Source organism: Myxocyprinus asiaticus, chromosome 12, assembly GCF_019703515.2.
Source record: "Myxocyprinus asiaticus isolate MX2 ecotype Aquarium Trade chromosome 12, UBuf_Myxa_2, whole genome shotgun sequence".
Classification (NCBI taxonomy): domain Eukaryota; kingdom Metazoa; phylum Chordata; class Actinopteri; order Cypriniformes; family Catostomidae; genus Myxocyprinus; species Myxocyprinus asiaticus.
Genome location: NC_059355.1, coordinates 28,223,279 through 28,246,695, shown reverse-complemented (window position 1 = coordinate 28,246,695; position 23,417 = coordinate 28,223,279). Strand labels below are relative to the sequence as shown.

The following is a 23,417-nucleotide window of genomic DNA, read 5'->3' as shown; positions in this document are numbered from 1 at the left end:
CAAACAAACAACATTTAGTATGTTTTTTAAGCCTTTTGGTGTATGAGGACACTTGACATGTAGTTTCAAGTACCCCACAGCACATTATTTTCATACAGTTTGTGAATGTAGCTGATATTGAACACACTTTTGAATTTGATCCAGGAAAACTAAAAATAGGTACAGTAGTTCTAAATCCTCTCTTCCTGTTAAACACATTAAGGATACATACTGCAGCTGCTGCGGAAACTAGTTTTAACAGTAAATAATAAATAGTTTGGGGAAAGTTTATTGGAAATGTCTCATCAGAGCCAAAATAACAGGTGTATGGATTTTACACAGTAGCTTTTATTTGGCTATTTAGTCTGTGCCTAAAGAATAGACAACTTTGACATTTAAAGATTACCTGATAGGGGCTGAACGGTGCAATGTTGTGAAATATTGCATAGGAGAAGAGTTTTATTCAGTGCTATTTTCAAAACAAAGGGATAGTTCACGTTAAATTAAAATTCTGTCATTATTTACTCACCCATATGTTGTTCTAAACCTGTATGACCTTTTTCACAAGAACCCCCCCTTACAGAAAGTTGCAGAGCAACCCATGGAAGCAGATCTGTCTTTCTTTAGTTTCAGGTTGACCTAGCCAAGCGCACACACACACACACACACAGAGCATGTATTTTCCAGTGGATGATCACTCTTAAAACGTAGTGTTTGTTGCCTAGCAAATTTCACAGTAGTTCTTTCCCTAAGTCAGATACACATACATTTACATGCACACATAAACATACTAATAGTTGATTGGTGTGTATTTCTGGCACTACCTCTCAGAATAGCCACATGTTTGCCTGGAGACCCACTGGGAGGGAGAGATGGGGTCTACAAATTTACTGGAACAAAAGCAAGCTCTTTTACTTTCCCACAAACATTTAGTGATTGGTTCACTTTTTGAGTCCACAGGCTTCATACAAACTTACCAGGTGAGTTCTTCAACTCTTTAGACAAATGGGAAGCATTTAGCTTTTGATTCAGACAGGATTGTTTTTGAGTTAGCAAGTTCTGCTAACACATCTGCTGTATTTTGCTAAGGTGTATCATTCAATTCTTCAGAAGCAGGACTCAAAGAAAGTTGGTGAATGTAAACGTATATTGGGAAGATGCAATCCCTCATGGAAAATTAATTTAAGAATTTATTGGATTTAGTTTTGGCTAACAGATCCAACCATACTGTACATATGTAGCTTTGACTGGGCTGTCCATTTATTCACTGATCCATTGCTTCAGTCCTTCAAACAATTCATTGAGCCAAACTGAAGCCCAGTTTACTGAGACTCATGTTATGTCATATGTTTGCTCAGTGGTTTCCTGCTCTTTGCTCTTTATGTCCTGTGAGAGCTGAGTATTTTTTTGTCGTCCTCTAACGACAGAAAAAGCGTGCCACAAAGACCGTGAGAGAGCCCTCCTGAGCTACTGATCTGGTGCTTGGTGCTTCAGAGCAGACTGTTCAAAATTATACCTAATTTAGAGGCCGGTAAAAGCACATTGTGCTGTCAACACTAACATGCTGATAAGTGCTGTTTTTTGGGAGCTATGATGACTTGAGGTATCACTAAATCATTGTGTAAGGTTGTTGTTCAGTTTCTCCTTCCAGGCTGGTTTAGACTGGTTAGTACTGAACTGGCTGCTGGACAAACCAGCAATGGGGATATCAGCACACTAGCATCCCATGCTGAAGACCAGCATTCAAAACTCAACATACAATAGTTGCAGGAAAAACTATGTTAAACCTTTTACCTGGATTTACCTGGATTTCTGCATAAATTGGTCATAAAATATTATCTGAACTTCAAGTAAGTCACAACAAAAGACAAAAACAGTCCGCCTAAACTAATAACACACAAACAATGATGCCGTTTACACCTGGTATTAAGATGCATTTCGGTGATCCAATCACAAGTGGCAAGCACTAATTACAGGTCTAAACAGGGTATAAAATATTTTGTGATCGAATCACAGAAAACACATATGGAGGTAATCAAAACACGTGACCACGTCGCATTTGAGGTGTAAACACTAATCCATCCTAATTGCGTCCCAGACAGCAGTGAAGCACAACCCCTCACCTGTCAATCAACCATTGTGCTAAAACAAGAGTTTAAACTTTGTAAGTTATGAGTGGCTTTGAAAGTAAATAACCATCTGATTGGAAAATTTGATAAAGAATATGCATGCACAAGCACGAGAACTTCATGGATTCTCTTAAGTGTGCCTAATGTTAATTTGCAGGGACACAGCTTACAGGCACACACATCTGAAGCACAGCCAACACAGGCACTGCACTAAACAATGGTTAATTTTGCTCTAAATGTTGCTTTTGTGCTTAGATTAAATTTCAACTTCATCTGGGAGAAACAGCATGCCGGATTTGTTCACAAATGAATGAGCGACAACAACCGCTGGCAACTAGATGTGGCCGTGTCCAGTGACTTCAGAAAGTTGAGAAAAGTTTAACTTGATGCAAATAAAGAGCAACTTTGAGGCAGCTACTACCAATAGGAGGGAAAATTGTGTCAGTGGAGCTCACGTCATCCATCTCCTGTGATATAATGTTGTCAAGTGTTTACAATAGTTCACTTCCACGCTGCGTCAAGCTGATGCCATGGGAAACACGAATTCGGTCATGATGTATGAAGCCCTATATAATCAACAGGTAATTAATATAATTTTTTATGCGGCTTCCCGCATTGCAACGGGCCATAGAAAACAACAGCGCTTCATCGAAGCTCACCATTTTCTCGCCATGAGACGCTATCCCCCGTCGATCCAGTTCTACGGCCACGCCAGTCAGACATGCTCGTAAGAGCTTGCATTCAGCCAAGCTTGGCAGTCATTTTCTGGCGAATAGTGCGCAAAAACCACGCACTTCACAGTCTGCTACCATTAGGAAATGCTGGATAAGAGGATTCGTTGTTAGATGGTAGAGAAGATGGACCCATTTTTCCCCTATTGTCTCTTTCTGTGTCGTTGTGAGAGGGCGCACATGGATGATGCAGTTTAGAGATGCAGTCCTTTCAAAGTCATGCACGGATGTTGCCGAGCCCTGTTACCATGGAGACATACCCGTTTTATGGAGTCAGGCATTTCGTTGGGACAGGTTTGTCACCGCGAGGTGATTACCAAAAATGCCTCCTCCGTGGGTTGGTGTGCTGTTTACGAAGGTCATGCAGCCTATGGAATTTGGACGGGTCAGTGGCTAAAATGGCATATACATGTAAATTTATGAAGATATTGGCAGTGTGGTTGGCAATGAGATGTTTCCTTCTGGAGATTCAAAGCAGACATGTCCTCATCTGGACAAGCCAACAGAATAGTATACTATATGGTATAGATAATATATACAGTATGTTATGGTAAAAGCTCATATTTTATTGGTCAGGGCATTTCATTTCCTGGCAAAGAAAAAAAATTGACACACTTTGTGTTAGCAAAGTGTCAATTTGCCAACAGAAAGTTGGCGCTGAACTTTGCAGATTTTGTTGGCATGCGATTCGGCTCCTGGTGTGAATGGCTTGTTAGGAACCCATTGCTTCAGTTTAAAATGTTGATCACGGTGAGAAATCTATAAGATCTATACAGAGCTGAAATATCCTTCTAAAAATCTTTATGTTCTGTGGAAGAAAGTCATACACATCTGGGATGGCATGATGGTGAGTAAATGATAAAGAATTTTAATTTTTGGGTGAACTATCCCTATCCAGCCACCAGTGGGGGATAGACGGTTAGTGTTGTGAGCACATTGATCAAGGTTGTCAGCGATGTTTGAGTGCAAGGAAACTCTGGCCTGGCCTATAAATTTAGGGTAATGCCAGAAACCGGTCTAGCTTTTATACAGTTTTTTAAATGTAACCTCCATTTTATGTACACTCTTAAACACTATTTATTTGCACATTTTGCTCCTCTACATATTAAAACAACGTTTTGGAACTTCATTCGTTCTCCATGGTGTGATTGTCCTTGTGTCTACCTTGGTCCCATAAGAATTTACAGACATAATATTTTTATTTGCATTTCTGTTTACAAACAGTAGCCTGAATGTGCTGCGGTGGTAGATATGGAGTCCTTCAGCATTTGTGAAATCCTTTGTGAAAAGATCAAATCTCCCAAAAGAACCCAGAAGTGTTGGAGCCAAGTGTTTGTTTGTAAACAGTAACTTCTATCTTTAATCTATTGGTTGAGCCAATGTTGCTGTGTCAGGCTGCATGGGCTGCTTAAACAAACAATGAGAAAAGAGGAATGTTTTGATAGCACACAACCACATTTAAATCAACCTTCAAATGGCTTTCTTATAGTTAACTCTACAATGTAAATCACACAACAGTTTTTACTGTGTATGAATTCTCTGTAAGGAACCAGTCTAAGCTTGGACAGCACAAGTTCATGCTTTCTATGACAAAGAGTTATCAGGATTTATTTTTATTTTATTTTTATTTATTTTTTTTTATAGTTTTTTCATTTTCTAGTTTGTCACAGAGGAGAATGGCTGGTATGATTATCTTTGCATGGTGCTCTTCACTGCATTAACACTAATGACTTCAGCACAAAAGCAGTGGACAGGGTGAAAGGCCATTTGTGCAGGATGTGATTGTTTTGTTGACGGGTCATCCAGTGATTGTTCAGCTGTTCCAGGAACATGCATGCTGCTTTATTCTAATGATCAATTAGCAATAGCAAATCAGTGCAATGTGCTCTCCATCCATTCAAGTGACAGTATAATCCAGTATGTGGCTATATTACTGTGTGTGCCATAATGGTCAAGCTGTCAGCCCATGTGTGGGGTGGAGCTCTAGTCAGGATCCCGTCTGAGCAGACCCAATACATTTCAACAACAGATAGTCACTGTTAAACATTAAAGCAATAAGCCACTCTAGGATGTTAATTAGATTTATTTTACCATGGGTAAGGGGTGTTCTCAGGCACTATGCAAAAAGTTTTTGATTGACCTGATTGTGGCTGTTTAGTTGCTAATCAACATAGCATCTTGGCACAGTAATAAGAAAAGTATGTTTAAAGGTACGATGGCTTCGAATGTGACAATTAAAATCAGAATTTATAGTGAGAACTATCCATTTAATATGCCTCTAATACCACACAACTCTTACTAGCAATAGCAAGAAGCTACACGTCCTTTGATATGTCCCACTCAACTTCCTGTTAAAATTGGAAATAGGTCAACACAGGAAGGAAAACTGCACTCACAAGCCATATTTTGGGGTCTTTAAGTTTCTCCAATGTCAGGATCCTTTCCAGCTGTTTAAGAAGTTCCATTAAATTGCCAACTCTTTGTTTTTCACTCCTGTCATATGATTTTAAAGCAGATTATGCTACACTAACTAATTTAATAACTGTGGTGCACTTTCAGGCAAAAAAATAGATTGCTCACACTTTTTTTTTTTTTGTATATAAATGTTGTCCCCCGTAGTGTAGGGTTCCCCCCATACACACAGTGTCAAGATCTCAAACTCATTCTGTGAGTAATCGCCCACTCGTGCCTCACACACCATTAGTTTTTTAATCTGTCTAAAACCTGAGCAGGTCATTCAGAAAAATGGAGCTGTGCTGCACATGAATGAGTCAAACAGGCCCTGCATTCCCCTGCCTGTCAGATGAATGGTGCTCACTTAAAACTGAATGCAAAGGGCATTATACAATGCAAACACACACGCACACATTCCCTTGTCATGCATAATGTAGGATTACGAGGGTGAATCCAATATTTGATGTTAGTTTATCAAGCCTGAAATTCATAACTTGCAATATGATTTAATCTTGTTTTATATGATGGAAGATCAATACTGCATTTAAGGCATTTTGCATACGCTTTTAGAGTTTACTTAATGAGACTGTTGGGATCAACAGATGGGAAGCATGCAATTTAGAACGTTATCATCTAGGAAAATGCATGTTTCCTGATGCACTTAACTTTATTTTTAAGACATGCTTCATGCTCTTACCCCTTTTTTTTTTCCACATATGAGACATGAACAACCTATGGGTAACAATTCTGAATGTTATCTGCTATGAAAAGATGTGCTTCCTCAGACACAATTTAGCAGGGATGGTCCACTTCTCTTAAAGTGAATGGGAGAAATGGGAAAGCCCAAAGACCAACGGATGTAGAAAAGGAAGTCGCGCCTTACAGGTGTGGCGAGCAGGGCGGGGCCTCGCTCTGCCCCGCCCTGCTCACCACAATAGGTAAAAGAGCCAATCACCTTTTAGAAACAGACATAGCCTGCAAATCAACTCGAGAATGCACATGAGCATTAGCCAATATGTTCTTTGATCATAATCTTGACTAACCCTTTTGGAAGTTTCTGCCTTTCCCCATTCAAGTTGATAGGAGATGTAATTGTATGCCACTTGTTTACATAGAAAAATAGAGGCCCAGCCTGCCCGAGAGCGTTCCAAAGACGGCTGCAGAGTGGACTGACTTGCTTTGAAAGACTCTTTGGCTTCCTGTATAAATACAAACAACAAGTGCTAACTAGTACAAATAAATCTAGTACAGATGCAATAAACAAAAACAACAAGTTAGGGGGAAGAAATGAAATTACTTTAATGTTAAAATACTTTCTCCTATCCCAGCTTAATATGCAAAGACAAGAATATGTAGGTTGATGTCCCCGAAAAGTTTAAATACAGTGGCTCTCTTAAACAAACATTGCTCTGTCATCAGATATGATGAAGAGCGCTGGACTGCTTCATAATAAAAATAAAATAAAAGTGCTGTTTTAATACAATTATATAAACAAATGCAGTGGCTTCTGAGTAAATCACAGAGACAGACTGCCTAACAATTTGCTAACAAACAAGGTCAGATGGTAGGGCTTCTGTTTTGTGTTTCAAGAAAAAGGCTCTGGTATAAACACATCTGGGAAAGTTTATATGCACAAGACATGATGCAATCTATTCAGTTGGTCAGTTAAAAAGTGACTTGTATGTGTATAATTAGTCCACCCGGTCAATGCCAGTGCTGCAAGAAATAATTCACAAGACAAGAAAAATTTGTGTTGTGACCGAAACGCTTAACCTTGAAAAAGTTCAATGTTTATCAAAGTGCTTTTACAATATTTATGGATTTCACAATGGATAATTGGTGTTTTTTGTCATGACGTGATGTGGAGTGCCAAAAACCCTCTTTCCCATGGTAAAAGCACTGTAACAGTTATGGACTGTTATGCTTTTATAAAATTGTGGCAATAGAAATATGATAAAAGATGCCCATATTCAATAAGCAATCCAATTTATTATTAATTATAGTCAGAATAAACAATGCTGTGGTGATGTGGGTGTGGCTGAGTGACGTCTGTGGAGAGCAAGGCTGGGAGAGGAAGAACGGTAAGTATTGACACCTGTTGGAATCACCTCTAACAGCTGTTTTGTGTTGCAGTGAGAGCTGGAGGGGGATAAGTGGGCAGTCCAAACCGCCGGAAGTGAGAGAGAGAGATGAACGCAGCTGAGTTCGTGTTGTGTGTTCAGGTTGTGCTGAAAAGCAAAAACTTTGTGTTACACTGAAAAGTGTTGTTAATAAAAGACAGCATGGATTGTTCACCTGGCTCCCACTTCCTCCTTCACGAAGAGAGTTAAAGAACTTGTCACAGTGGTGCCGAAACCCGGGAATTAGGAGGAATAAAATGCCAACATGGAGTCCTCGCCGCTGACCGAAGTATTCAAGACCCTCGCCAGCATCCACCAAGCCCAACATCAGTCTCTGCTTGAGCTGCGTCTGGAACAGGATCAGTGGTTCCAGGCACTCTTCCAGGCTAAAGCAGAGGACCGGCAGGTGCTACGGAGCTTGGTACACCAGGAGGGATCTTCCGCCATGACCCCAGAACAACCTATGTCTGTATCGCACATCACGCTGATGAAGATGGGACCTCAAGACAACCCGGAGGCATTTCTTGAGCTCTTCGAGCGGACAGCGGGAGCATGGAACTAGCCCAGCACTCAGTAGGCAGCCCGCCTCATGCCGCTGTTGTCCGGGGAAGCCCAACTCGTAGCCCACCAACTTACTGAAAGGGACAGCAGAGTGGGTCCAGTGCCACCGACCGGCAGTCCAGCTGGCTGAGGACCATATGGCGGTGTATTTGGGGGCCGGTGAGCCCCCTTCTTCTCTCTCTCTCCTCCCTCCCCCTATCCTTCCTCTCATCCTGTTCCTATTCCACGGAAACGTGGAATTCTGACCCCAAACCCGGTTCCCTGGTCCCGTGGGCTGCTCTCCCCCACAGGCTGGTAAATCCACTGCTGTGGGTGTGGGCATGAAGTCTGGGCCGGTCTGCTGGAGCTGCATGGAACCTGGACATTTCCAGGACCGATGCCCCGTGACAGAGGTGGAGACATTGGTCCGGATCTCTGACGCACCACAGGCCGTCCCCAATCGAGCAGGAGTGTACTGGATACCTGTGAGAATTAAGAGGGGTACATACCAATCCTTGGTGGATTCAGGTTGTAATCAAGCCTCCATACACCAAAGCTTGGTTCAATCCAAAGCTTTGGATACAAGCCATCGGGTGAAGGTAAGGTGTGTGCACAGAGATATTCAAAATTACCCTGTAGTGATGGTCATTATTCAGTTTAGGGGACAAAAAACATAGTGTCAAGGCTGCGGTTAGTCTTCGCCTCTCCCATCCACTAATCTTGGGTACGAATTGGCCGGCATTACAAATGTATTAAGGAGAATGTGTGTGGATGGGTCCTGCAACAAAACGTTTCGGTGTGTGGTGTGTGATTCGCTGGCTGGGGAGGCAGTGCCAGGGCCATCTACGTCAGTTCCACGTCAGGAGGACATAAGGGAGGGGGAAGTCTTGGCTTCCCCAGCCCTTAGAGGATTTCCGGCAGGGGATTTCCTTCTGGAGCAGATGCAAGACGAGACCCTTTGGCACGCCTTTGATCAAGTGAAAGTGATTGATGGTCAATGCCTCCAGACATTGCACTCGCATATCCGTATTTTATAAATTATCAAGGATCGGTTGTATCAAGTATCGCAGGACACTCAGACAAAGAAGGATACAACCCAATTAATAATATCGCGGAGCTGTCGGGAAATGTTAATCCAGACGGCTCATTATAATCTAATGGCGGGTCACTTAGGGCAGGAAAAGACACTGAACCATCTAATGGCCCGTTTCTAATGGCCGGGCATTCACGGTGATGTTCGCAGGTGGTGTGCGGCATGCCGTGATTGCCAGCTGGTGAATCCGCCAGCCACCCCTAGAGTGCCATTACGCCCCCTTCCATTAATCGAGGTCTTTTAACAATAGTTAAAAGTAAATATTAAAATTAAAAGTATTGTCTTGTTAAACATATATACATTTTCACAGTTAACTATACGGTTAATCATACTTTTACTTCTAAAAATATTATTTAAAATATTTTACTGTAAAATGTATTGTCTTGTTAAATAAAATATAATTTTTCACTGTACACAATAAGGTATATACCAGTTGACAAATTACTGTAACTGTTAAGGCTGTAACTGTAATTACTGTTTTATAATGTAGCATTTTTACATTATTTTTCTGTTAAAATTATAATAATTTTTTATAGTATAGAATGTGCTGTCTCCGGTGTGCTTTTACCAGACTGATCTCACAGTGAAATCGGAAACAGTTGGTAGACTTTTCCTCAGCTAAATTCGATCTGTACTTACTGAAATTTGAAACACTGCCCACAGTGGCAAAAGCAGTAAGTGTTCTTGGGCGTATTGGGCACGTGCAAGTTTCATTTTCCTGGTGTAATGTTCACAGAGGGGCGCCACAAGCGAGTTGTTTTCAGATAAAAAGGCAGTAATATTTTATAAACTGCACCCCCCAACCCAACCCAACCCAACCCCCAAACCTAAACCTAACTATCAGTGGAGTAAAGATGTAATGTTGGGGGGGAAAGTGCAACCTCCGAATTGCCATTGTCACTGATTATGCGGACGCTATTACTTCCTGGATTCAACGCAGGATCTAAACCCGGGTCTGCTATGCTGCTGACGCACCATGCTTCCAGTTGTGCTACAAGGGATGGAAAACACATTGGAGCCAGTTGTCAGTGAGTCAGCATATTGTGGCCGATCCTAGGGTACAGGAACTTTCTGAAACAACATGCCGACTTCACGTTTGATCATGTTGCCGTTTACAGTCATTTTACAATGGCTTTGAACATGGCTCACCCAATCTGATTACAGAGTTGGAACTATCCATTTTATTAATGGAATTTAATTTCCAGTCCTTCACAGAACTCAATTATTAAAATCGTTTTCAAATCTAATCTTAAAAATAGCAACAAAACAAAGACTAACTTTGTCTAACTTTTAAGCACTGTAATCTGTTGCTCTTTGGCTGTGGGTGAAAGAGGGGTTGGTGATTCAGACGTGTTTGTTTCAGAGTCCTTGTCGTCAGTCTTCATCACTTCAGTATACTGAATGCCTCAAAGGCAACACAATAAGCAGACTGATGCAGTTTGTGTGGTAATGTGAGCATGTTAGCCAGGGGAACAGTGGGGGAGAGAGAAATTTGTAGGGCCAGTAGGCTCACACTAATCTTACAGACATCATACAAGGAGACTATGCACTTCCTGGGTGGCTAATTTAGCATATTTCGTGTTGTATGTTGCACATACCCATGATCTTCTCTACCTCTCTTTGAGGCTGAGGCCAACGGGCCAATCCCAAGCTGAAAACAGTTAATATGACTTCAACTTAACACTCTGTGTAGGGATGCTGTGTTGATACGGTTTACTATTAACTAACCGCGATTATAAATGTCACGGTTAAAAATTTTAAATGCTTTATTTACACGTGGCAAAAATATTATATATAATGTATAAATATATAATATAAAAGAGTTTTTCGTAAGATTTTGTAAGCCTAAATGTGAAAACTCTTGTGCCTGTGTGGGTACTGGAGCTGTTGCTATGGTTACAGATGGTGGCTGCGTGGTGCTTTAATGGCCAGGTGTTGCAGACTGAACATGAACTTTCAATTCACATGAAACTGAAACTTAAACACACGAATTCCAAAATATAACAGAGGAATTCGATCTACCAGACTTACAGTATATCCATCAAAAACGCGACTTAAATTGGCTGTTTGGCAGCATTTAAATGACTAACTGAAGATGACAGATGTAAAACAAGCAGACAGAAGTCCTAGAAAGACACACATTCTACAAATGGGACAGGATGCTCCACTAGTCATCCAACAACAAATTAGTAAGTTAACTATTTTTAGCTGTGGTGATTTTAAACTGATGAATTAAAGATGCCACTTTTTGTAATGTTTAAGAGTGCATTTGTGTGTAGTTACTATCAGCAAGTAAACTTTGAAAAGTTGCGTCTTAAATCGTCCTAATTATTTAAAACATTGCTTCTGTAGCCCACAAATTCATCACGTTCAACAATAAATGTCAATTTCAATCATTGTCGGACTTTAAATTGCCTGCTGTTAGCAATGTTCCTGTTGTTACGCATAGTCCACAGATTTATTTGTAAGGTGTTGTGGACAGCATTTTTATAGAGTCTATTGCGATTCTTTATGTTGGGGTGTCTGACAGACAACAGATTGCTTTAATAAACTGATGCAGAAGAAAAAACTGTTGAATGCTGTGAACTATATGTTGTGCACCCACAATAATCGTACATGTACACGTTTGAAGCACTCTGGTTACATTAGCACATCACTGAGCTCGGGATGTGCACAAGCGGTGTCATGCCCTAGATTGGAGCATCTCTTATTACCTCATATTTTGTCCTTATCGTTAACCTGATCGGTTAACCGCAATTTTTTTCTCTAACCATCTAACCATCAAAAACTCACACGTGGCATCCCTAACTCTGTTTATCAAATTGAATTTCCCTAATGACAGTGCTGAACATGTCCATTACCTCAATCCTTATAAGCATACAAAGCACCAGTAGGGGTAAAATATTTCTGTAGGCTCTCACTCGGATATCACTCGACTAGTGATGGGTCGTTCGCGAACGACTCAGCTCTAAGAGCCGGCTCTTGTAGGTGAACGTGGGGAGCTGGCTCGCATATCAGAAGAGCCGAATCTATTTATAAAAAAATTAAGATATGAATAATCAAAAGATTTAAATGAATAGAATTAACGAATTCAAAGAATGAAAAAAGAAATAAAATAATATAGGCCTAAATGCTCAAGCGCACACACATTCGTTCTGACTGTCTGCTCAGACTAACAGCCTCACCTGTTGTTCCTGTCAATCAGACACGCAGTGCCAACCAATGAACCAAAGATGCATGAGGGAGGGCAGAGCCAACTTATTATGTTGTTCAGATTGTATTCATTTTGAATTGTTACATTTATATGCACTTTGTTTATATACATTAAAAAAGTTATACTTTAAATGCACATGTGTAATAGCATCCTTCTTTTTTACATTTATTTCAATTTGTGGGATGCTGCAGTTTTGCAAATTGTTATTTATTTTTCTTTGATATGGTGCAATATTCTATTATGCTGTTCAGATTGTATTTGTTTTGAATGGTTAGATTTACATGCACTTTGTTTATATACATTAAAAAGTTATACTTTAAATGCAAATGCAAACCAATGCATTTTTAAATACATTGTGGTTAAGGTAGAGCATGATTTCATTTAATAATTTAATTAGAATTGTTTTAACACCAATCATAGTAAAATTATCGCAAACTGTTTGACTTGAAAAAATAAAAAAAACATTTTTAAAGAGCCGTTTGGGAGCCAAAAGATCCGGCTCTTTTTGGTGAGCTGAGCCGAATGAGACAGCTCACTAAAAAAGAGCCGGAATGCCCATCACTACACTCGACCTGCCACTGTCACACAAGGCTGAATTCGGCTACTTGACCTCACACCAGTTATATCAATTCAAAATGTTTTTGAATGTGAAAAATAAGTGAAAAAATAAGTAGGAAGACCAATCAAAATTCATTTTAAAATGCGCCAGCCCATGATTTACTGTATATTACATCCATTACGTATATAGAATAAAACTTGCATTATGTAGAATGTAACTTTTTATTTTGTTATTAACACAGAATGTATACACTGTTCTCCAGGCTTTGCGTCAATTCAAAAATATGGAGGATACTGTATGTGATGTACAGGTGCATCTCAATAAATTAGAATGTCGTGGAAAAGTTAATTTATTTCAGTAATTCAACTCAAATTGTGAAACTCGTGTATTAAATAAATTCAATGCACACAGACTGAAGTAGTTTAAGTCTTTGGTTCTTTTAATTGTGATGATTTTGGCTCACATTTAACAAAAACCCACCAATTCACTATCTCAAAAAATTAGAATACATCATAAGACCAATAAAAAAAAAATTTTTAGTGAATTGTTAGCCTTCTGGAAAGTATGTTCATTTACTGTATATGTACTCAATACTTGGTAGGGGCTCCTTTTGCTTTAATTACTGCCTCAGTTCGGCGTGGCATGGAGGTGATCAGTTTGTGGAACTGCTGAGGTGGTATGGAAGCCCAGGTTTCTTTGACAGTGGCCTTCAGCTCATCTGCATTTTTTGGTTTCTTGTTTCTCATTTTCCTCTTGACAATACCCCATAGATTCTCTAGTTTGCTGAGTTTGCTGGCCAGTCAAGCACACCAACACCATGGTCATTTAACCAACTTTTGGTGCTTTTGGCAGTGTGGGCAGGTGACAAATCCTGCTGGAAAATGAAATCAGCATCTTTAAAAAGCTGGTCAGCAGAAGGAAGCATGAAGTGCTTCAAAATTTCTTGGTAAACGGGTGCAGTGACTTTGCTTTTCAAAAAACACAATGGACCAACACCAGCAGATGACATTGCACCCCAAATCATCACAGACTGTGGAAACTTAACACTGGACTTCAAGCAACTTGGGCTATGAGCTTCTCCACCCTTCCTCCAGACTCTAGGACCTTGGTTTCCAAATGAAATACAAAACTTGCTCTCATCTGAAAAGAGGACTTTGGAACACTGGGCAACAGTCCAGTTCTTCTTCTCCTTAGCCCAGGTAAGACGCCTCTGACGTTGTCTGTGGGTCAGGAGTGGCTTAACAAGAAGAATACAACAACTGTAGCCAAATTCCTTGACACGTCTGTGTGTGGTGGCTCTTGATGCCTTGACCCCAGCCTCAGTCCATTCCTTGTGAAGTTCACCCAAATTCTTGAATCGATTTTGCTTGACAATCCTCACAAGGGTGCGGTTCTCTTTGTTGGTTGTGCATCTTTTTCTTCCACACTTTTTTCTTCCACTCAACTTTCTGTTAACATGCTTGGATACAGCACTCTGTGAACAGCCAGCTTCTTTGGCAATGAATGTTTGTGGCTTACCCTCCTTGTGAAGGGTGTCAATGATTGCCTTCTGGACAACTGTCAGATCAGCAGTCTTCCCCATGATTGTGTAGCCTAGTGAACCAAACTGAGAGACCATTTTGAAGGCTCAGGAAACCTTTGCAGGTGTTTTGAGTTGATTAGCTGATTGGCATGTCACCATATTCTAATTTTTTGAGATAGTGATATTGGTGGGTTTTTGTTAAATGTGAGCCAAAATCATCACAATTAAAAGAACCAAAGACTTAAACTACTTCAGTCTGTGTGCATTGAATTTATTTAATACACGAGTTTCACAATTTGAGTTGAATTACTGAAATAAATGAACTTTTCCACGACATTCTAATTTATTGAGACGCACCTGTATTTATCATATTTCTAATATATTTGTGTGGGTGTTGGGGGGATGGGGGGGAGTGGTGGATGTCATCGTGGGTTAATATACTTTTGACAATGTCCTGTCCAGTGCATTTTAAGTGTGATTCAAACTTCCACTGAAACCACTACTCAAAGTTCAGCTGCCTCTCCGTCACACACACACTTTAAGAACGTGCAAGACGTAAGCTCCTGATTTTGCGTCAGATCTAGGTGAGAGCTGGATGTGACATTAACTGATCGCGTCTGAGAGCTGGCTTTGACGTTTACTGATCGCGTCTAAGAGCTGGCTGTGACATTTACTGATCACGTCTGAGAGCTGGCTGTGATGTTTACTGATCGCGTCTGAGAGCTGGCTGTGACATTTTCCTGATCACGTCTGAGAGCTGGCTGTGACGGTTATGGATCATGTCTGAGAGCTGGCTGTGACATTTATTGATCGTGTCTGAGAGCTGGCTTTGACGTTTACTGATCGTGTCTGAGAGCTGGCTGTGACATTTTCCTGATCACGTCTGAGAGCTGGCTGTGAAATTTACTGATCGTGTCTGAGAGCTGGCTGTGAGGTTAACTGATCGCCTCTGAGAGCTGGCTGTGACGTTAACTGATCACCTCTGAGAGCTGGCTGTGACGTTTACTGATCACGTCTGAGAGATGCTTGTGACATTTACTGATCGTGTCTGAGAGCTGGCTGTGAAATTTACTGATCGTGTCTGAGAGCTGGCTGTGACGTTAACTGATCACGTGTGAGAGCTGGCTGTGAGGTTAACTGATTGCCTCTGAGAGCTGGCTGTGACGTTAACTGATCGCCTCTGAGAGCTGGCTGTGACGTTTACTGATCACGTCTGAGAGATGCTTGTGACATTTACTGATCGTGTCTGAGAGCTGGCTGTGAAATTTACTGATCGTGTCTGAGAGCTGGCTGTGACGTTAACTGATCGCGTGTGAGAGCTGGCTGTGAGGTTAACTGATTGCCTCTGAGAGCTGGCTGTGACGTTAACTGATCGCCTCTGAGAGCTGGCTGTGACGTTTACTGATCACGTCTGAGAGATGCTTGTGACATTTACTGATCGTGTCTGAGAGCTGGCTGTGAAATTTACTGATCGTGTCTGAGAGCTGGCTGTGACGTTAACTGATCACCTCTGAGAGCTGGCTGTAACGTTAACTGATCTCATCTGAGAGCTGGCTGTGACATTTACTGATCGCGTCTGAGAGCTGGCTGTGATGTTTACTGATCGCGTCTGAGAGCTGGCTGTGACATTTTCCTGATCACGTCTGAGAGCTGGCTGTGACATTTACTGATCATGTCTGAGAGCTGGCTGTGACGGTTATAGATGGCGTCTGAGTGCTGGCTGTTACATTTACTGATCGCGTCTGAGAGCTGCTTGTAACATTTACTGATCGCGTCTGAGAGCTGGCTTTGACATTTACTGATCGCGTCTTTGAGCTGGCTGTGACATTTTCCTGATCACGTCTGAGAGCTGGCTGTGACGTTTACTGATCACGTCTGAGAGATGCTTGTGACATTTACTGATCGTGTCTGAGAGCTGGCTGTGACATTTACTGATCGTGTCTGAGAGCTGGCTGTGACGTTAACTGATCATGTGTGAGAGCTGGCTGTGAGGTTATCTGATTGCCTCTGAGAGCTGGCTGTGACGTTAACTGATCGCCTCTGAGAGCCGGCTGTGACGTTAACTGATTGCCTCTGAGAGCTCGCTGTAACGTTAACTGATCGGGTCTGAGAGCTGGCTGTGACGTTAACTGATCGCGTCTGAGAGCTGGCTGTGGCATTGATGGATCTAGGTGAGAGCTGTGTTTTGCTTTGACGGATCTAGGTGATAAGTTCCTTCAGCGCTATCCAGCATCAACGCTACTGGACTGGGAGGTTCGTTTACTGGTATCATTTAAAAAGTCTAACCCTAACCCTTTAACCCCACTGTATCCATATTAATTTCTTTAACTCATTATAAATTATAACTAAACTAATCTTTGTGAAGTAAACAAAAAAAGTTCACCCCAAAAAATAAAAATCTTTAATTATTTACTCCCCCAAATGCCATCCCAGATGTGTCTGACTTTCTTTGTTCTGCTGAACACATACAAAGATATTAGAAGAATCTGTCAGATCTGTAAGTCCATAGAATGCAAGTCATTACAGTACAAAACCTTTAAGCTCCAAAAAGCACATAAAGGCAGCACTCTTTATCTTGACATTAGCAGTGTCCTTGCTGGTCTTTCCTGTATATTGCAATTGCAAGATTTTTAGTGAAAAAGGAGTTACATTTTTGTCTGTTCTCACCCAAAAAACCGGTCTAATTTAAAAAAAAAGAAGTTATTAATTATTCATTGTACTTCATTGAGAAATATTCAATAAAGTACAAATTGTGACAACTAGCCCCAGTGTTCTCTATAAAGAACGTGTTAGGTCTGAACATATACCTAAATATACCTGTGTATATTTAAAGAGTGTTCTATGAGATGGTTTGATTTGTTTTTGTAAGATGCTCTTCGGGGGAAAAGGTAGAGAATGAAAATGTAATTATTTATGTTTTTTAACCAATCACAAAATGACACAACCTTAGCAGTTTCTGATTTCAAGAAGACTTAGGTTTTTTTTTTCTTTCTCTTTTTCTTACCTTTTTGGCACAGACCACTCTTAAATTTGCTCACTTCTGGGAAATGAGTATCAGAACTGACTGAAGTCAGCCAACTATCATCCAGTGGTCAGGAAAAAAGCCTCTGTAAAGCACGTGTCATGAATTTATAAATCGTACACATTGTACACATTATCTGCACATTATATCAATATCTGATCACACTCACTCACTCACTCACTCTCTCACACACACACACACACACACACACACATTAAGGCAGGTGCATGATCAAAAATGCACAAAATTCATTATAATAAAGGAGAAAACGGCACACTGCTATAAATGCTCCCATGTAATTTAATAGAAAAGAAAATGCTTTGACCACTTGGGTCTTCGTCAGGCAGTGATATAAATCACACAAACATTTTTTGAGGGCAGCTCTGGATTTCTTCTCACATGTTTTCATCAGAACCAGTTGCAGCTTGGAAAAGCATTAGCACACATTGAACCATAGACTGACAACTGCACCACTGAACAAAGAGTTTAAGACTAGCCCTTTACCTTCTATGACGTAAACAGAGTGATTAACCTTTAGGCTAGAGGAAATTTCCTTTGTTAAGAAGACAGCATTACTTATTGTCTCCTGTGGCCCCTAAACAAAATCTGATTATTGATTTGACGACATACATAAGGACCAACCCTCTACAGACACATTGGAGAAAGAATTGCCATTGGCAAGTACATTTTTGCTTTTTCATGTCATGTCAGACTTTTGACATGACATGAAAGCGACATTCAACTGAAAACTGAAAAAGATACCGTGCAAATCTGGATGGGGTTGTCTCACATATATAGTATTCATATACTGTATATAGTGTTGTCAAAAGTACCGGTACTTCAGTGCCAAGTCGATACTAAAATAAAAAAAGATGTTATGATGCCAGTGTTTCTGCAGTACCGGAAGTACCGAGCACCGACACTATCTGAGTTCAGTAAAGTTGGAAATATATTCACAGATTCGAACTTCCCAGATCAATAACTCATAAGCAAAACGTTGTTAAAACACAAACAATGCCTCTTTCCAAACGTAGTAAGGTAGACAATGAGCTACAACCTAATTTTCATCAAAACGAGCTGTCCTCCGAACTGTACAAATAACATTGGTCTCTATGTGCAGCCGGCTATGAGACGAGTGCGCAGGGACCGTCTACAATGTGCAACACCGAAAAGCGATACTACAAACATATTCAATAACTTCACTCTTACAAAGTGTAGTGTCACTCAGGGGCACCTGCATGATTTAATCTGAGGGTATGCTCAGAAATCTGCCTATTAAACCTTATATCTAGGGGGGTCCGGGGGCATGCTCCCCCATGAGATTTTTTTGTTGTTGTTGTAAAAAACAACACCAAATCATTCAATTCTGGTGAGTTTGAGATAAGCATTTGTTTTATTTTCTTGAGTATTGGCTAAAGCATTTCTTCTAGTAACCGTTCAGACAGACATGTTTTCGCGCTACAAAAGCAAAACGTACCACTTTTTAACTTGACACAGCGTCTAAAAATGCAGCGCTCCCATGAGAGATGCTAAAAACACAGCGAAACGTGACGCAGTTGTCAAAAGACATCCATCTAGCGAATGTTTATATGGAAAATTATTGAAAATCAGCACGAGCGGATGCAAAAACATGTTCAGTTTGAACAGTCCCTTGTTCACATGACATAGCACTAGCTTAAGTTTCTTAAAGTTACCTCTCAAAAAGACAGAATTTTGTTTCAGTTGACTGTTGTTACATTTACACTGTATCCAGCACTGTTTGTCCTCTGTAATCATAAATATCCCGATACTGTTTTACTGTGTGAGAAACCGCTCCAAATGATTCAGTGAGAGAGTGGTTCGAACGAATTATACTGAATCACGAATCGATTCAGACTGTTTTGCAAGCCTGTTTGGCCAATTCACTGAAAAGAACTGACTCAAAAGAATGATTCATTCACACATTGGGCATTACTAGTTCTTTTAAAAAGCTAACAGAAATACGGGACACATTTCATGATTGGTGAAATATTCTGAGAGTAAATATTTCTCAGTTCAGTCGGAGCGCTCATGGTACGCACAGTGCGTACGGCCGTACAGCTGCAGGCGCCACTGGTGTCACTAAAACCACTTCGTACATCAGTGGTCTCCTCTTGGTTATACTACAGCACTTAGGAAAAATGTGCTTTTGCATAATTTTGGGGAATTTTTATTTAGAAAATTATTCAATAACTTTACTCCTATACAGTGTACTACCATCAAAATCACTTCACACATCAGTGGTCTCCTGTTGGTTATACTACAACACTTAGTAAGGGGAAAAAAAGGCTTTTGCATAATTCTGGGGAATTTTTATTAGGAACATTTTTAAATAACTTTATTCTTATACAGTGTAGTGTCACCAAAATCACTTCACATATCAGTGGTCTCCTGTTGGTTATACTACAACACTTAGTTAGGAAAAAAAGGCTTTTGCATAATTTTGGGGAGTTTTTATAAGGACAAATATTCAATAACTTTCCTCTTATACAGTATAGTGTCACCAAAATCACTTCACACATCAGTGGTCTCCTGTTGGTTATACTACAGTACTTAGTTTGGGGAAAAGGCTTTTGCATAATTTTAGGGAATTTTTATTAGTAAAAATATTCAATAACTTTACTCTTAAGCAGTGTAGTTTTTAATGGTCTTAATGTTTTTTAAGATAAAGTGTAGTGGCACCAAATTCACATCAAACACCAGGAGACCCCTGATGGTTATACGAAACCACCTAGTTTTTAAAGATTTTTTGCTTAATTTTGCTTAATTTTAACCAGAATCTCTTTAGCATTGAAATCATGTAAGAAGGTGTCCTATTTGCTTTCCACAAACTAGAACATTGGTTTAGGCTTCTTTCATGAATTGACATACAGACTCAAACACACAATCCATCTTATATTTACTCAACTGCTTCTCTGAGAAGTATGAAAGTTTGGTTTAGGAGCCCTTCCCAGTGGTCAGTAATTGAAAAGTGGGGTTCACTCTGAACAGTTTATTGTTGCATTACAATCCCAAAATAAAATATATTTTAGGAAATTATTTGTGGACCTCCATTTGTTTTTATGACCAATAAGTGAAAAGATATACAATCATTTTTGACAGGTGTTGTCCAATTCTCTTTGTGGTGAGGATTCCAAGATACATTGGTATGAAGTATAATGTGATTTGGTCAAACTAGTGCAACTGTGGACCTATGCCATTTTGTATGGTGTATTTGCAGTGGTGTAGTAGTGTCTGAAGAGGTGGGCATACTGTGAATTTATGGAAGACCCATATATACATATATTTACGTTTAGCAGGGAAATAAATTTACAGTGCAAATTATGGTTACTCCAGGGATGCTTGTGCATCAGACGCTGGAAATGTCCTGTCCCTACTGAAACAGAAAATATTATTGGTTAGGAAAAATGAACGTTCTGATTGGTGGATCAGCTTAGTCGGACTGTCTTGCCCGTGCCATCAGTTGCGCTCCCGCAGCCCCGTGCACGTTTAGAGAGAATCTTTGTACACTTTAAAAACAATATACAGTATATATACAATTCACTCAACGGTGCTGTGGCATCGCATTAGTAGATTTAAAAAGTTCAGGGTCAAAAGCCTACTCGTTGTTCTGGCGGCCATATGTATCATCACTTATTTCACGTGGGCATACGCAAAATCCTAAGAAAGATACAGTTGAAGTCAGAAGTTTACATACACTGTAGCCAAATGCATTTAAACTCAGTTTTTCAAGTCCTGACATTTAATCATAGAAAACATTGTCTGTCTTAGGTCAGTTAGGATCACTACTTTATTTTAAGAATGTGAAATGTCAGGATAATAATAGAAATAATTATTTATTTCAGCTTTTATTTCTTTCATCACATTCCCAGTGGGTAAGAAGTTTACATACACTTTGTTAGTATTTGTTAGCATTGCATTTAAATAATTTAACTTGGGTCAAACTTCCACAAGCTTCTCATAATAAGTTGTTGGAATTTTGGCCCATTCCTCCAGACAGAACTGGTGTAACTGAGTCTGTAGGCCTCCTTGCTCACACACACTTTTTCAGTTCTGCCCACAAATTTTCTAGCAGATTGAGGTCAGGGCTTTGTGATGGCCACTCCATTACCTTTACTTTGTTGTCCTTAAGCCATTTTGTCACAACTTTGGATGTATGCTTGGGATCATTGTCCATTTGGAAGACACGTTTGCGACCGAGCTTTAACTTCCTGGGTGATGTCTTGTGATGTTGCTTCAATATATCCACATAATTTTCCTTCCACATGATGCCATCTATTTTGTGAAGTGCACCAATCCCTCCTGCAGCAAAGCACCCCCACAACATGATGCTGCCACCCCCATGCTTCACGGTTGGGATGGTGTTATTTAGCTTGCAAGCCTCACCCTTTTTCCTCCAAACATAATGATGGACATTATGGCCAAAAAGTTACATTTTTGTTTCATCAGACCATAGGAAATTTCTCCAAAAGATCTTAGATCTTTGTCCTCATGTACACAAACTGTAATCTGGCTTTTTATGGCGGTTTTGGAGCATTGGCTTCTTCCTTGCTGAGCAACCTTTCAGGTTATGTCGATAAAGGACTCGTTTTACTGTGGATATAGATACTTGTCTACCTGTTTCCTCCAGCATCTTCACAGGGTCCTTTGCTGTTGTTCTGGGATTGATTTGCACTTTTCGAATCAAATGTTCATCCCTAGGAGACAGAATGTGTCTCTTTCCTGAGCAGTATGATGGCTGCGTGGTCCCATGGTGTTTATACTTGCGTACAATTGTTTGTACAGATGAACGTGGTACCTTAAGGCATTTGGAAATTGCTCCCAAGGATGAACCATTTTTTTTTTTTCTGAGGTCTTGGCTAATTTCTTTTGATTTTCCCATGATGTCAAGCAAAGAAGCACTGAGTTTGAAGGTAGGCCTTAAAACACATCCACAGGTACACCTCCAATTGACTCCAATTAGCCTATCAGAAGCTAATTGGCTGATTGCCTAAAGGCTTTACATCATTTTCTGGAATTTTCCAAGCTGCTTAAAAGCACAGTTAACTTAGTGAATGTAAACTTCTGACCCACTGGAATTGTGATATAGTCAATTAAAAGTGAAACAATCTGTCTGTAAACAATTGTTGGAACAATTACATTTAGCAGATGCTTTTATCCAAAGCAACTTACAGTGCCCTTATTACAGGGACAATCTCCCTGGAGCAACCTGGAGTTAAGTGCCTTGCTCAAGGACACAATGGTGGTGGCTGTGTGGATTGAACCAACAACCTTCTGCTTAATAGTTCAGTGCTTTAGTCCACTACGCCACCACCACTCCACAAGTCTATAACTACACTCTACAACAATTACTCGTAAGTAGGTGTAAGTAGATGTCCTAAACAACTTGCCAAAACAATAGTTTGCTAATATGAAATCTGTGGAGTGGTTTAAAAATGAGTTATAATGACTTCAACCTAAGTGTATGTAAACTTCTGGCTTCAACTGTAGGTGAGCCTATGGCATATGCCTGCGTATGCCCTAGACTACACTACTGTGTATTTGTCTTGAATAAAAATATAGTATCACACACATCAAGAGAAGAGCGATCAAAACTAGTTCACTCATTTAATATGGACAGATGTTTATTTCAGTTGGCACAAATTTTGCAGCACAGCATTTTTAATCCTAATAAAAATTTCCTAAAATTATGCAAAAGCCTTTTTTCCCTAGCTAAGTGTTGTAGTATAACCAACAGCAGAGCACTGATGTGTGAAGTGATTTTGGTGACCCTACACTGCATAAGAGTAAAGTTATTGAGTATTTTTCCCAATAAAAATTCCCCCAAATTATGCAAAAGCACATTTCTACAAACTAAGTGTTGTAGTATAACCAACAGGAGACCACTGATGTGTGAAGTGATTTTGGTGACACTACACTGCATAAGAGGAAAGTTTTTGAATATTTTTCCCAATAAAAATTCCCCCAAATTATGCAAAAGCACATTTCTCCAAACTAAGTATCATAGTATAACCAACAGGAGACCACTGATGTGTG

The 23,417-nt window shown here is 40.1% G+C and overlaps 1 protein-coding gene across 1 annotated transcript in view; it reads left to right on the top strand.

Annotated features, from left to right (window-relative positions):
* The first annotated feature begins 902 nt into the window (after window positions 1-902).
* Window positions 903-23,417, top strand: part of LOC127449395 (leptin receptor-like) — a 91,916-nt gene continuing 69,401 nt past the window's right edge. Inside the window, exon 1 of the mRNA XM_051712788.1 lies at window positions 903-959. The gene's annotated coding sequence lies outside the window, so the exon portion shown is untranslated. The remainder of the gene's footprint in view (window positions 960-23,417) is intronic.